This window comes from Moschus berezovskii, chromosome 23 (genome assembly GCF_049115385.1).
Source record: "Moschus berezovskii isolate FMDL1 chromosome 23, NW_MosBer_1.0, whole genome shotgun sequence".
In the NCBI taxonomy this organism is placed as follows: Eukaryota; Metazoa; Chordata; class Mammalia; order Artiodactyla; family Moschidae; genus Moschus; species Moschus berezovskii.
Genome location: NC_142482.1, coordinates 22,600,970 through 22,615,184, shown reverse-complemented (window position 1 = coordinate 22,615,184; position 14,215 = coordinate 22,600,970). Strand labels below are relative to the sequence as shown.

Here is a 14,215-nt window from a genome sequence, read left to right as displayed (position 1 = left end):
AACCTGGTCTCCAGGGGAAACGGGACACCGAGCTAAGCTTCCCACCCCCTCCTCCTCACCACCTATATCCACCTCCCTTCTCACCTTAGCAGAAGAAAGCTCTGTGATTGCTGTGGATTTGCGGGCTGGGAAGGAGAGAAGGATTGGGTGGGTGAGTTATCTCCTGGGTAATCCCCACCCACCACATACACTGCTGGAAATGGAGGCTCAGAGCTCAGAGGCCTGACTCAGGGGATACAGCAAATCAATGGCGATGGTTAGAACACAGACCTTTTGCTTCTCATCCAGAGCTCTCTGCTTATTGCCCTCTCTGTTTCAGCGGTTTTAGAATGCAAGACATGCCCCACACCCATCATTTCCAGGCAATATGCTGAGGTGACACCGATGAAAGCATTTCTAGAAAGGCCAACCAGTGCTTCCAACAGATGCAAAAGCAAGTGAGGTGCCCTGCTGCTCCCCATCCCCACTTGTCCCCTACCTTTGCTTCCTTCCTTCATCAAACATTTTCGATTTCTGCCTGTAGAAAAATTTCAGAGAACAGAGTATTAATCTGAACAGAAATCGACTAAAACATAGAATGCAGGCTGGAAGCAGCTACAATTACTGACCTCTAGGGCTGTTCGGCGTCTGGAAATCTCTGCCCAGACATGCCCAGTCTTCTTCCCCCAAAGCAGCTGACCTCAGGGAGGACAGGCCTGGCTCTCCTCTACTCCTGGGACAGGAGCCCGGAAAGGGGTGGGAGGACCCTTTCTCAGACCCCCTTGCCTGCCTGATATTGCAGTCAGGACAGAATTGTAGGTGGACTTTGGAAGAACCTCAAACAGGCCAAGACCCCAGGACCAGCCCTCTCCTCTCCCAGCTCCACCCTCCCTACCTCAAACACACACCTGCCCACACCACCCAAAGGCTGGGTTGTCAAGTGTCCAGCACAAGACGGGCATATCCTCCTACTGTCTCGAATCCCCTTGGCTTTCAGACATTGTAAATAGACTTGACATTGTCTATCTGTTTACTTTGGGGAAAAAAATTTAATGACGGCTTGTATTGAATTAGTTAGTTTTATGATCCTGAGCTTCACAATGAAATAATTCTTTTTGTTGTTTTTTGGGGAAGTGATTTTTTTTTAAATAATTTTTAACTCACCACCACCACCACAACAGAACTCAACAAATATTTATTAAGCACCTACTGGTGTCTAGTACTGTTCAGCACTTTAAAAAAAAGTTTCCAAGCATTCACTTGAATGTGTAGCCAGGTTTGCTCGTAAGAGAGGGCTTCTGCCCTAAAGAGGCAAAGAAGCAGGTTGATAAAAGCCACACTCAAGATCCAAGTCCCAAAATACACACATACACACACACAGACACACACACAGAGGCATGCAGGTACACGATAGATCCCAGAACAGTCCCAAGGGGTCTGAGGCAAATCACATATTCTGTTCAGAGAAATGCAGACCAAGGTCTCTCCGGGGTTTCTGGGGGGTCTCATCTTGTCTAAAATCCCACTCTTGTCTAAAAGCAGGCAGTCCCAAGGACAAAACAGCCACCATCTTCTTCTGTGCCAGGGCTCAACATGTTAGGACATGTTCCCGAAGGCCTGAATGCTAGTCGGGCCTGCAGCCCGATGCCCAGGCCTGCTCCCAAGGAAGCAGGCGGCTTAGGGATGTAAAGAGATTAAGCCTGAGGAACGAGAGGACCCAGATTAGCCCCATCTAGGAGGGAAGTGATGATGGAAAGGAAAGTTAGAAAAGCCCTAACCCGAAGAAGGAGGATGTGAGGAAAGCTCAATGGTGGCCACGGGAGCTACCCAGGAAGGGAGGGGAAGTGCTAGGAACAATGTCAATATTTCTCAGAAAAGGCCTGGGGAGTCCCTAACAGGGGCAGAGAGCTTTCAGAGGAATTCACCTCCACACAGGCTCCCAAGAAGTGAGACCCCAGAGAAGAGGCAGAACAGAGACATTATTATATTATTGAGCAGAAGTCCCACTTGCTTTTTTTTTTTTGAAGAATAAGATTGGAAGCTCCTCCCACCCTATCTCCTGACCTTCCAGGGTCTTTACCCAGCCAGTACAAAGATCAGGACTGAACATACAGTGAGGCAGAGGAATTTGTGACAGAATTCATGCCACACAAATACTTCCAGCTTCCCTAAGCTAAAGATTTCATCTTATCTAAGTCTGAAATTTCACCATTAGAAATTCATTTCTTTGGCATGAAGTTCTGCTCTTCATTAAATAAAATCATATAAGCAAAATGCTTAGCATAGTGCCTGGCACATAGAAATCAGTGGGGATACTGAAATGTGCAAGTCCTGCAGAGGGTTCTGGGTGGCATAGCACAGTATGAATGAGTTGATCAGATCATTTAGGGACTAGAAGGTGGTGAGGAAATGCTGTGAACACAGGCCACCTGAGGAATGAAGGGCTATCTGTGCCTTTGTACATATTGTTCACTCTTCCTGGAATGAGTGTCCCTGACCAATATGCCCCACCTCCACTTCTTTCTCCACCTACTGAACTCCTATTGATCCTTCATGACCCAACCAACATGACCCCTTGGGGTAAGACTTTCTCTGGCTCCCAAAGTTCCTGGTAAGCAGTCCACTCCACTGTGCTTTGCTGGTTTGTCTGGTTCATGTGCCTACTGCATCCTCTGAGCTGAGAATCTAGAGGGGATGAGCCTATATTTTATTCATCTTTGTACCCTCAAGGCCTAGCAGCCTCAACCACAGCTCAGTGAATATTTATGGAAAAGCTATTTTTGGCCTACACTTTGAGGTTATGCTTCAGTGCTACTGCTTCTGAGCCCTCTCTTTTATTTCATTCATCTATTTACTCATTTATTCATTAAAAATAGTATAATCAATACTCACTCCTCAACCCATGGATTAGAGTATTACAAATCATTGCTATTAATACCTTCCTGTGAATTCTTCTATGCTGACCCCTCCCCCCACCCCAAAGTAAACACTATCTTGAATTTTATGTTGAACTTGTCCTTTGTTTCCAATAGTTTTATTACATGTGACTGCAATAGTAATCTCTTCCATTTTTCTATGGAAAAATTGTCATTTGGGCAGGGTAATGTGATTAGTTCTAGCCAATGAGATGTGAACCTAAGTGACATTTGTATCTTTAGAGCTGAGGTCAAGTGAAATTCTCCAGCCTTTCTGTCCTCCATGGCTGTGGCAAAAGTGAGGCCTCATGCCCCAGATGGTGCCATCTCAGTATGGTAGATCCTCCATCAGCCTAAGTTCCTAACTGGCTGGCTGGAGTGGGGCCAAGCGCTCCACTAGCTTGTGTAAGATAATGTATGTGACTAGACTTCCCTGGTGGTCCAGTGATTAAGAATCCACCTTGCCATGCAAGGGATGTGGGTTGATCCCTGGTCAGGGAACTAAGATCCCACATGCCATGCAACAACTAAGCCCATGTACCACCACTAGAGAATATGTGCGCCTCAGCAAAAGAGCCCACGTGACGCAATGAAGAGTCCACGTGCAGCAACTAAGACCCAAGGCAGCCAAATAAATAAATATATCTTTTTAAAGATATGTATGTGAGGAAGAAATAATCCATTGTTACATGAAATCACTGAAATGTGAAGCTTATTTGTTCCAGTCGCATAACTTACCTACGATTTATCCATATGGCTATGGGTGGTTGTGGTTGTGCAAGTCTGTGGCACACAAAGTATAGCTCTGGTTATTCACACTCTTTTGCAGTTGAATCTGACTTTACGACTCTTTCAACCAATAGAATGGGTTATCCTGTGCCTATTCTAGGCCCAAGCCTCAAGAAGATCCAGCAACTTCTGCTTTTACATTCTTGGGGACATTGAGACTCCACCTGAGAAGTCTGATTACTTTGAGACCACCAGGCTGATAGAAGTCACGTGGAGGCCACATGCAATATAAGAGGGCTACCTCTACACACACAATAGCTCCAGCTGATCTCTTAGCTGACAGTCAGCATCAACAGTCCAACCACATGAGTGGACCATCTTAAAAGTTGATCTTGGGGCTTCCCTGGTGGCTCAGTGGTAAAGAACCCTCCTGCCAATCCCAGGGACATGGGTTCAATCCCTGATCCAGGAAGATCCCGCATAACACGGAGCAACTAAGCTTGTACACCTGTGCTCCAGAGCCCGGGAGCTGCAGTTACTGAGCCAATGTGTCGCAACCACTGAAGCCAGCAGGCCCTGGAGCCTGTGTTCTGCAAGAGAAGCCACTGCAGTGAGAAGCCGGAGCACTGCAATGAAGAATAGCCCCTGATCATTGCAACTACAGAAAAGCCCACACAGTAACAAAGACCCACTACAACCAAAATAAATATTAATTAATTAAAACATTGATTTTTCATCCTCAGTTAATCCTCCCCAGTTGAAGTCACATGGAGTAGAGACAAGCCATCCCCAGTGAGCCCCTGCCTAAATAGTAGAACTGTGAGCAAATTAATGATTGTGGTTGACACTATGTTTTAACATGGTCTGTTATGCAGCAATGTTATTAAAACAGGGCTCAATCATTTTCACTGTTATTTCACGTCCAGTGATCCCCATCTCCTGTCAACGGGCACTTTGGTTGTTTCCAATTTTGTGTTATTATGCATAGGGCTGCTATAATTATTCCTATCCATGTCTTTGGGCCACATGTGCAAGTTATTCTTGGATATACACCCAGGAGTAGAACTGCCCCCACAGTCTTCCTGTCAGGAGAAAAAATGATTAATGAAGCACCTGCGCTTGGCGTTTGGACCTATCTGTATCTTTCAAGATTCCTGGAAAAAGTCTAAAGGACTGAACACTGTGTGGGATCATCACTGCTTGCATTTTTGTGGAAGAATAAAAGAGGAATGCAGAGGAATGAAGCACTGATGGTGGAATTTCAGATACTGGACACCTGGTCAATAAACACTTGGTGGCAAGAGGAACTACCCACAGACACTGAGTTCAGTGCTTGGAGGTGGCCTTCAAAGCCATCAGGACATCCCTCTTCCAGATCCTCTAGGCCAGAATAGCTTTCTGAATGATCCCCCAAACGTAGGAATCAGGCATTCTTTCGTGTTTTCTTTCCTAACAAATTATTTTTAAGCCCCTCCCAAGAAAAAGTCCCAGCACACATCAAAGTTCTGAGGATCTTGGGTTTGGGTCCTCTGACTGCATAGTCAGATCCATTATCTGACCCCTCACCATCCCCACGTTCCCCACTTTCCATCCAGGATATGCGCTTTGGACTCACGCTACAGATGGGGAAACGGAGGGCCGAAGAGGTGCTGGCTTGGCTGAGATGACACAGGCAGGGATTCCAGGCAGACCCAGGGCTCTGGTTGCAGGCCCTCCCTCTCTGCTCCCCCCTCCAATCAGCTGTCTGTCCTTATCTTTGCTCTCCTAGGATGGTGCTGAGTGTCACACATAGTCAAAATGCTACCAGGGCCACTGTGGAATGTAACAGCTGCAAACCCAATCCCCATAGGCTGGTGGCCCCAAGTTCAGAGCTAAGGGGAGATGAGGCCTCCCTCTCCCCACCCTCAGTGGTTTTTAACAACCCTGCACCTGCTGTGAGGGATGATTACCGAAGTCTCCTTTTGGGTACAAGCAAGCGGCTCAGTGCAGGACTGAGGAAGAAAAGTGGGAGTATGTGTTAGGATGACACTGTGCTATGCTGTGCTTAGTTGCTCAATCATGTCCGATTCTGCAACCCCACGGACTGTAGCCCGCCAGGCTCCTCTGTCCATGGGACTCTCCAGGCAAAATACTGGAGTGGGTTGCCATGCCCTTCTCCAGGGGATCTTCCTGACCCAGGAATTGAACTGGGGTCTCCTGTAGTGCAGGCGGATTCTTTACCAGCTGAGCTACCAGGGAAGCCCAGGGTGACACTAGCCATTGTAATAAATGAACTGTCAAATTCCAGTGACAACCCAATAGTTTATGTCTCACTCACATAATGAATACAGTTGAGTTGTTCTGGTTGGCAAGTAGCTGACCTCCAGGTGTGACGATGATTCAGGGACTCAGGCCCTTTCCATCCTGCAGCTCCACCATGCCCGAGGGCATCAGGATCTCTGCTTCCAGCTGGAGGAAGAAGGAAGAACACAAAGAAGGTACATGCCTTTCTTCACACCTGGTTCAGAAGTAGCATCCATCAATTCCTACCCACAGTGCACTGGTAAGAACTTGTCATATGGGCCCACTTAGATGCAATGGTCTGTGTAGTCCCCGTCTTGGGGCACAGATCTATGATGACCTGCTAGCCATCTCTGCCACAGCAGAGGAGCAAGACAGATCAGAACCCCTTCCTCTTCCCACTCCCTTCCAGCGAGAGTTTTTTCCTGCTGAGTTTCTGGACCTGACCACAAGGAGAACAGGGACACCTCTGAGCTGCATGACCTTGGACCTCAAATCTTCATCTATAAAACGTGTACTTTTAAAAAATTTTTATTTTTTAAGTTGGCCTTGCAACGAGGCACATGGGATCTCAGTTCCCCAACCAGGAATCAAATGCCCAGCATTTCAATGCCTCTGCATTGGAAGCGCAGCATCTCAACCACTGGACCTTCAGGGAAGTTTGAAAATGGGTACTTTCATATCCATGATCTTACAACCTTCGTGAGAGGTTGAAAAAAACAGGGGGCAGTAGACATGATGCTCCTCATTTCCCAGAGGAAGAAACCAAGACACAAAGAGACAGTGTGACTTGTATAAAGTCACACAGCAGGATCCAATTTCCCCCTTCTAGTACACAAGTTTGGTTTGTTTTGTTTTGACTAGACAACATCAAAGTCTGCTGATAAATCACTGGATTGAAATGCAGGAAAATTCCCTACTCAGCAAATCCATCTGAAAATCTCCAGGGGACCTAGGAGAATTACTGAGAAAAAGCCTTTCACTGCCTCAAATGCAGGTAGTTTTTAAAAAATATTTATTTATTTGGGTGCATCAGATCTTGGTTGCGGCTCATGGGAACTATGCTGCGGCACAAAGCTTTTCCTAACTGAGGGTGCACAGGCTTAGTTTCCTTGTGGCATGTGGGATCTTGGCTCCCCAAACAGGGACTGAACCAGCATCCCCTGCATTGGGAGGTAAATTCTTAACTGCTGGACCACCAGGGAAGTCCCTGCAGATAGTCCTTGATAGGGACCCAGCCTGGACCTGGTAGGGGAGAGGGGCCCTGCTGTGGTGAAACTTAAGGGAAGGCCTGCTCCTCCTTTATCACTTTGCAGGTAGGCTAACCCCATCTTTCAGACCATCCTCCCTCCAGCTCAGGGATTCTCAACATAGGGAGAAAAGGGAACCCCCTTTGGAAAAATGTTCACATCCTACAAGTACACGGAATCTCTCTGGAGGAAGACACAAGAAACGATGAGAGTGGCTGCCTCTGGGGAGAGAGGCAGGTTTGCTGTGTCACCTACCTCCATGGGCACTATCTGAGTCCTCCGTGGGCACCATTAGCACCATCTGAGTCTGTGTGGACAGCGCCCCCTGGAGTTGTGCTGTGTACAACCCTGAATGCACAATAGCTTATTCCCCATAATATATTCTTAATAGCTAACTCTATTTAAAATAGTAATTAAACACAATTAAGAACCTATTTCCAGGACTTCCCTGGTGGTCCAGTGGTTAAGAATCAACCTTCAAAAGCTGGGGCTGAAGGTTCCGATCTCTGGTAAGGAACTAAGATCCCACTTACCTAAGTCTGTACTGCAACAAAGATCCCACATGCGGAAACTAAGACCTTATTGCAGCCAAAAATAAGTAAATATTCTTTTAAAAACTTATTTCCAATTTCTGGCCCCCTTTCTGAACCTACTGAATTAAAATTGTGTGAGGGTCAACCAGCCTCACAAGGATATAGGGGTTTGAAAAACCTCCCCAGTAACTGAAACCTCCCAGCCTTCCAGCCTCACAGCTTTGGGAACCCTGATTTAGTCTATCCACGCACAAGGGCCCCTTTCTTACCTCTAGAAGTTCTCAGCAGAACTTCCATCTCAGTTGAGAATCAGAGAACTGGGAATAGTGTCTGTCACTAAACGGGGATGGGGGGAAAGGCTGCAGGGGCAGGTGGGGTGAGAGCGCAAGGCTTAGTGAGCGGGCCAGCTTTGCCCCCCAGGGCAGTCGGGTCCCCAAACGCCTGCAGCTCCGAACCACTCCAGCTATTCCCGCCCCACCCCCACCCCAGTGTATCGCATCAGCATCTTTGGCCCGCACAGCCGCGGCTCGGCCTTGCCCGGGCTTGCCTTTTGTTGCATCATCCTCCGGCCTTGCCGGCTGCCAGGGGAGCAAGCCGCCCACTCACCGCTGGGTAAAACCAGCTAATTATATCACCGGGAGACCCAAGGGGGGAGCACGTGGGTATTTTCAGCTGACCGAGCCTGTTTCTACTTGCTTTGCATGATTGTTCTTCTTCTTTCAAAATAATAATAACAACTACCAACCAGGAAAAAAAAAAATTGCCTGGGGCTGTGGAGCGTGCTCCTGAAGCTAGAGCTGGAGTCCACCTGCTGCTCCAGGAGAGACCTTCTCAGCACTAAGCTCAGAAAAGGACAATCAAGTCTCTTGATTCTCAAATCAGGGCTCAACAGACAAATAGCTCTGAGAACAGGATACACTGGAATCAGCAGAATCAGGAAGACAAATATTTCTCTGACAGCATCAATAACATCCTGAACTTCCCTGGTGCCTCAGATGGTAAAGAATAACAGCAGCACAGTAATTTATCTTCTCAAAATTTTTTAAAATTCTATTTGTAGTTTAGTCAAAAGTAGAGAGTTTTGTTTTCCCATGAATTCCTGTATTTATTTTCTGAGGAGTTGGTACAGTCCAAAGATACAAAATGATATGCAGTGAAAATTCCCTCCTAACTCTGCCCTCCAGCCATACATTTCCTTTACAGAGGCTGCGGCTGGTTGTTTGTATCTCCTTCCAGGGATAGTCTATGAACATCCTGGACTTCCCTGGTGGCTCAGGTAGTAAAGAATCTGCCTGCAATGCAGGAGACCGAGGTTCGATCCCTGGGTCAGGAAGATCCCCTGGAGAAGGGCATGGCTACCCACTCCAGTATTCTTGTCTGGAGTCCACAAACAGAGGAGCCTGGTGGGCTGCAGTCCAGGGGGTGGCAAAGAGTCGGTTACCACTGGGTGAAACACTTTCACTTTCATGAACATCCAGGTCCACAGTCTTTCATCCAAAACATCTGGGGACAAATGGGTTTCAAGATGCAGAACTTCTAGGATTTTAGGCAAGTAACGAGGTACATCTTCCATGTATTTTGTGACACTTTCCCTCTATTCAAGGGTCCATCTAGGCTCTGTATAGGATGATCCTTTGTCCCAGTTTTAACACTGTAAGTTCCACGTCCAAGGAATCCCTCAGTCACAGGCAAGCATGATGATGGGTTACCTTAGGTCTGAGGTATAAGATATTCACATTAACCGGGATAAAGAACAGCTACAAATGGCTCACAGCCTTTCAGCTCTGGTTTTGCTACCAATAAATCTGCCACAAACCGAAGGAAAAAAACCCTTGGTTTTCTGAATTTTTTGAATTTTGAAATTGTGGATGAGGGGTTTTGAACCTGTTAGCAAATATGCATATATTCTTTTCACTCACCCAAATGGAAACACAATGTTGGACTCACTGCTTTTTTTTTTTGGCAGTTTTTCTTAGCGCAGTCCCACACCAGTGCAGAAAATACCTCCTGTTCCTTTGTACTGCTGTATAATACCCCGTCGCATGGATGAACATTTAAGCTGTTTCTGTCCAGTCTTCTGCTGTCATAAACACACATAGTTTTAGGTGTAGCTAACTACATGGAGGGGGCTGGGAGCAGAGGAGGAGTCAGATCTTCATTCCTACTGCTTATTTGTGACTGCAGGGTTAAGCCCAAGCCTGCTCAGAAGTTGAGGGAGAGACAACAAAACCTGCTGAGGTCTCCCAGATCTCTTGTACCTGTCCAACCACATATGTCATAGAAAGTCATTCATATTAAGAATGGTTTTCCAAGGAAGAAAACAACTTATATTCAGGCCTACTGTGTTAGGGTTCTCCAAAGAAACAGAACCAATCGCTCATTCTTCCTCTGAGAGCTCACAGTCACAGAAGAGATAAAGCTGGGGTACATAAAACAACCCCAGAGAGTATGAAGTGTCTTGTGTGGAATAAACTGGGAGTTCTGAGCACCACCTGAAAAAGTCCCCTCAAATATAGTCCAGAAGGGGCTTCCCCGGTGGCTCAGCAGTAACGAATCGCCTGCCAATGCTGTGGACATGGGTTCCATCCCTGGTCCTGGAAGATCCCACATGCCTCAGGAAAACTGAGCCCGTTCACAACTCCTGAGCCTGTATTCTAGAGCCCACGAGCTGCAACTACTGAAGGCCACACACCTAGAGCCCACGCTCCACAACAAGAGAAACCAGAGCCGTGAGAAGACGGCGCGCTGCAACAGAGAGTAGCCCCCACACTCTGCAGCTGGAGCTGACCACGCTTAGCAGCAGAGACCCAGAGAGGCCACAAATAAATGAAGAAATCACATATATATATGATATGTTATAATATACATGTGTAATCCAGGAGGCCAGAGAGACGCTGGGAGTTCCTGCCAAACACTGAGACAAGCAGGCTTCCCCTCTGGTCAATTTCACTTGTTTTTAAATAAAAACCCAAATCTTTAATAAAATGGGTCAGCATAGCAGTATTCAGTTCAGTTCAGTTCAGTTCAGTCGCTCAGTCGTGTCCGACTCTCGACGACCTCATGAATCACAGCACTCCAGGCCTCCCTATCCATCACCAACTCCCGAAGTTCACTCAAACTCATGCCCACAGAGTCGGTGATGCCATCCAGCCATCTCATTCTCGGTCGTCCCCTTCTCCTCCCGCCCCCAACCTTTCCCAGCATCAGAGTCTTTTCCAGTGAGTCAACTCGTCGCATGAGGTGGCCAAAGTATTGCAGTTTCAGCTTTAGCATCAGTCCTTCCAATGAACACCCAGGATTGATCTCCTCCAGAATGGACTGGTTGGATCTCCTTGCAGTACAAGGGACTCTCAAGAGTCTTCTCCAACACCACAGTTCAAAAGCATCAATTCTTCGGCGATCAGCTTTCTTCAGTATTAATAAAGCGTAAACGTAAGAACACAAGCTCTCAATAAAGAATTCAGGTACTTTGCTACTGCTACCGCTAAGTCACTTCAGTCGTGTCCAACTCTGTGCGACTCCATAGACGGTAGCCCACCAGGCTTCCCCGTCCCTGGGATTCTCCAGGCAAGAACACTGGAGTGGGTTGCCATTTCCTTCTCCAATGCACGAAAGTGAAAAGTGTAAGTGAAGTCGCTCAGTCGTGTCCGACCCTCAGCGACCCCACGGACAGTGGCCTTCCAGGCTCCTCCGTCCATGGGATTTTCCAGGCAAGATTACTGGAGTGGGGTGCCATTGCCTTCTCCTCAGGTACATTAGGGCTCCTTAAGTCTCCAAATTTAAAACATTTCCCAACTAGACTTGTCATCCTGTTTCTAAACTGCCAACCACTGTGGGATCTCAGAGGCTTCTTGTTCCACATAGATTCAAAAGGCCTTCCAGCTTCTCCTATCTGCCAAGGGCTTTGCTCCACCCCAGAATGGAGCCATTTTTCTTGAGACTAAAACAGTACAAGACTATATTCATTCATTCATTTATTCCTGATATTCCCAGCCCAAATGATGATGTGTAGAGGTTATGGCTGCAAGAGGGGACACAAAATACTGTGCACCAATAACAAAGGAAAACAGGCTTACATGGGTGAAAATGCTACCCAAGTAAGTCTCTGTGACCAGACCCAGTTAAAGAAAGGGGCTGGATTTCAGCAGATGGGAACTTGAAAGTATGAATGAAGAACCCCCTTCCTAAAACCAAGGGAGGGTCCAGGTGAAGCTTAAGTTTATGCAAGATAGAAGTCTTTTATAATTAAAAATAAAAAGTCACAGCTATAAATATAGTACTGCCAGGGCCCTTCCCATGCAAATAAAAGTTGTGGAAACCTGCCTTCATTAGCTTACCATAAACCCACGCTCTGTGTGGCTAAACAAGGATCAGGGAGGAAGTAGCATATTGGCAAGGAGTGGCACCTGGGGCCACAGTTTAAAACGTAAAGGACCAGAATGACCTCGGCTGAAGGAGAATGTGGGAGAGGCAAGAGAGAATGGATAGGGCCATCCTGCTTGCCGAGAGCAGCTTGTCTCATGCATCCTGGACCCCTCGCCCTGCTGGCTCTACACAGGGTATTCTAATGGATGGTGCCCTAATCCCTGCCTCCTCCAATAGTAATACTATGATAATAGTAGTAATAGTAATAATTAGTATCACAGAGGCTCACACTTACTAAGCACTTTCTATGTGCCACGTGCTATTCTCAGTACTCTGTCCATAGTCACTTGATGAGTTTTCGTAACAACTCTATGAATGAGACACCACTCTTTTCATCCCCATTTTAAAGATTGGGAAACTGAAATAGAGACAGGGATTAACTCATTTGCTCAAGACAAACAGGGACAGAACAAGGATTTGAACCCAGACAGCCTGGCTCCAGAGGTAAAGCTCTTAACCACTAATAACAATAACAGCTAACACTTAGCTTGTGATTATTCTGTGTCAGCTGCTCTTCTAAGTGATCCCATGTATCAGCTCAGCTAATCCTTACAGGTACCATTATTATCCCCATTTTACAGATGAGGCAACCAAAACACAGAAAGGTCAAGCCATTAGCCCAGGTCACACAGCGGGGAAGCTGCATAAGAGGGACTTGAACCCAGGCAGTCAGGTTCCAGTGACCACATTCTTGTGCCCTGAACTGTACCCTTGTGCCATGACTGGATTTAAGGGTAATCTGAGAGCAGTGGCCATGGCTTACATTTCTCTGCATCAAGTGTGGTGCAACACTGTGGAATCTAATAAGCACTCAACAAATAGTCAATGAATTTTTCTGTAAAATAACCCTTCCTGAATATACAAAAGTCGTATTTCAAGTCAGTTGTAGAAAATCTGAAAAATACAGAAAGGCTCCAAGAAGAAATGCAAGTCATCCTCATGCAACAGAGACAACCACAGTTCATATTTTGGTGTCTTTCCAGCCAGTGTTACAAAACAGGGATCCCACTCTATGCCCTGTTTTGTAACCTCCTTTTTTCTCACTTATCAATAAATCACAATCATTTTCCCACGTCTTTACATTTTCTTCTGCAGCTTCCAGAGAGCAATCATTTGTGAATGCTCAAGTGACTTGCTCAGGGTGCTGCCAGCAATGAACCGGAATGTCACCCACAAACAGCCCCTTCCCCCAGGGGCTCCTCGTAAACAGTCCTCTCCCACCTCTCTCTGTCCCCTACATATGCCTACCTTATACACTCAACCCTCTCCTACTCTCTGGCATCTCTAGAAATCCCTTTGCCTTCCTTCTTAGACTCAGGGTCTCCTCCTCAGTTCCTGCCAAGGGAGTGTCCCCATTTAACACCCCTTACCTCTGTTTTCCTATTTTCTCCTCTCTAAGTCACCGTCACCCTTCTCATGCTCTCCCTCAGCCACGATCAAACTTTTGCTATCCTGTGCCCCATTCCCACAGAACTTGCTAGAGACATCCAGTTCCATCAACAAGCAGGCATTAGGCAATGTCTGTTGCAATGTACTGAGTGACACAGGAGACGATGCCAGCAAAGATGCTAGAGGCTGCAGTGTGGGAGCCCCTCCCAGGCATTCTGAGCAGGAGTCATCAAGATACAATGCCTTTACCTAAAAGGGGAGGGGGTCTCTCCTAGTGTGTGATTTCCAGCCACCAGACCCACGCTGTGAGAGATATTTTGAGGCAAGGATCTCTTTTGATGTACTTTAAACCCCAACAGGGAGGTGGAGGCCTAATCCACCCTGAGGGTGGGGTGGCCTGGGCACTTTGCCCTAATAGGATGGAATGAAAGACTTTTGAAAGTGGTGGCTCAAGACAGGTGGCTTCTTGAATCTAGCCGCTGTGTCTCAGGATGGGGGATCGGAGGGGGGGGACCGTGTAGACAACTGGCAGGAACGGGAAGCCTGAGTGGGATGACCAGGAGGGAGGGACTTCTTTCAAACTTGCTCTGCCTGACCTGTGCCATGTGACCGCAAGCAGGTGCCTGTGCTTTTTGGCATCTTGGCATAATAGCACCTACCTTACTTACCTCACAGTTTTGTGTAAGGATCAAATGAGGTAAGCTCAGTAAAAAGT

The 14,215-nt window shown here is 46.9% G+C and overlaps 1 long non-coding RNA gene across 1 annotated transcript; it reads right to left on the bottom strand.

Moving 5' to 3' along the window:
• Positions 1-150: 150 nt before the first annotated feature.
• LOC148774104 (uncharacterized) lies at positions 151-13,559 on the bottom strand. Its single transcript, XR_016036018.1, has 3 exons — positions 13,482-13,559; positions 5,941-6,071; positions 151-517 (listed from the first exon to the last, which is right to left on the bottom strand). It is a non-coding gene; the product is annotated as an uncharacterized LOC148774104 (long non-coding RNA).
• Positions 13,560-14,215: the final 656 nt, after the last annotated feature.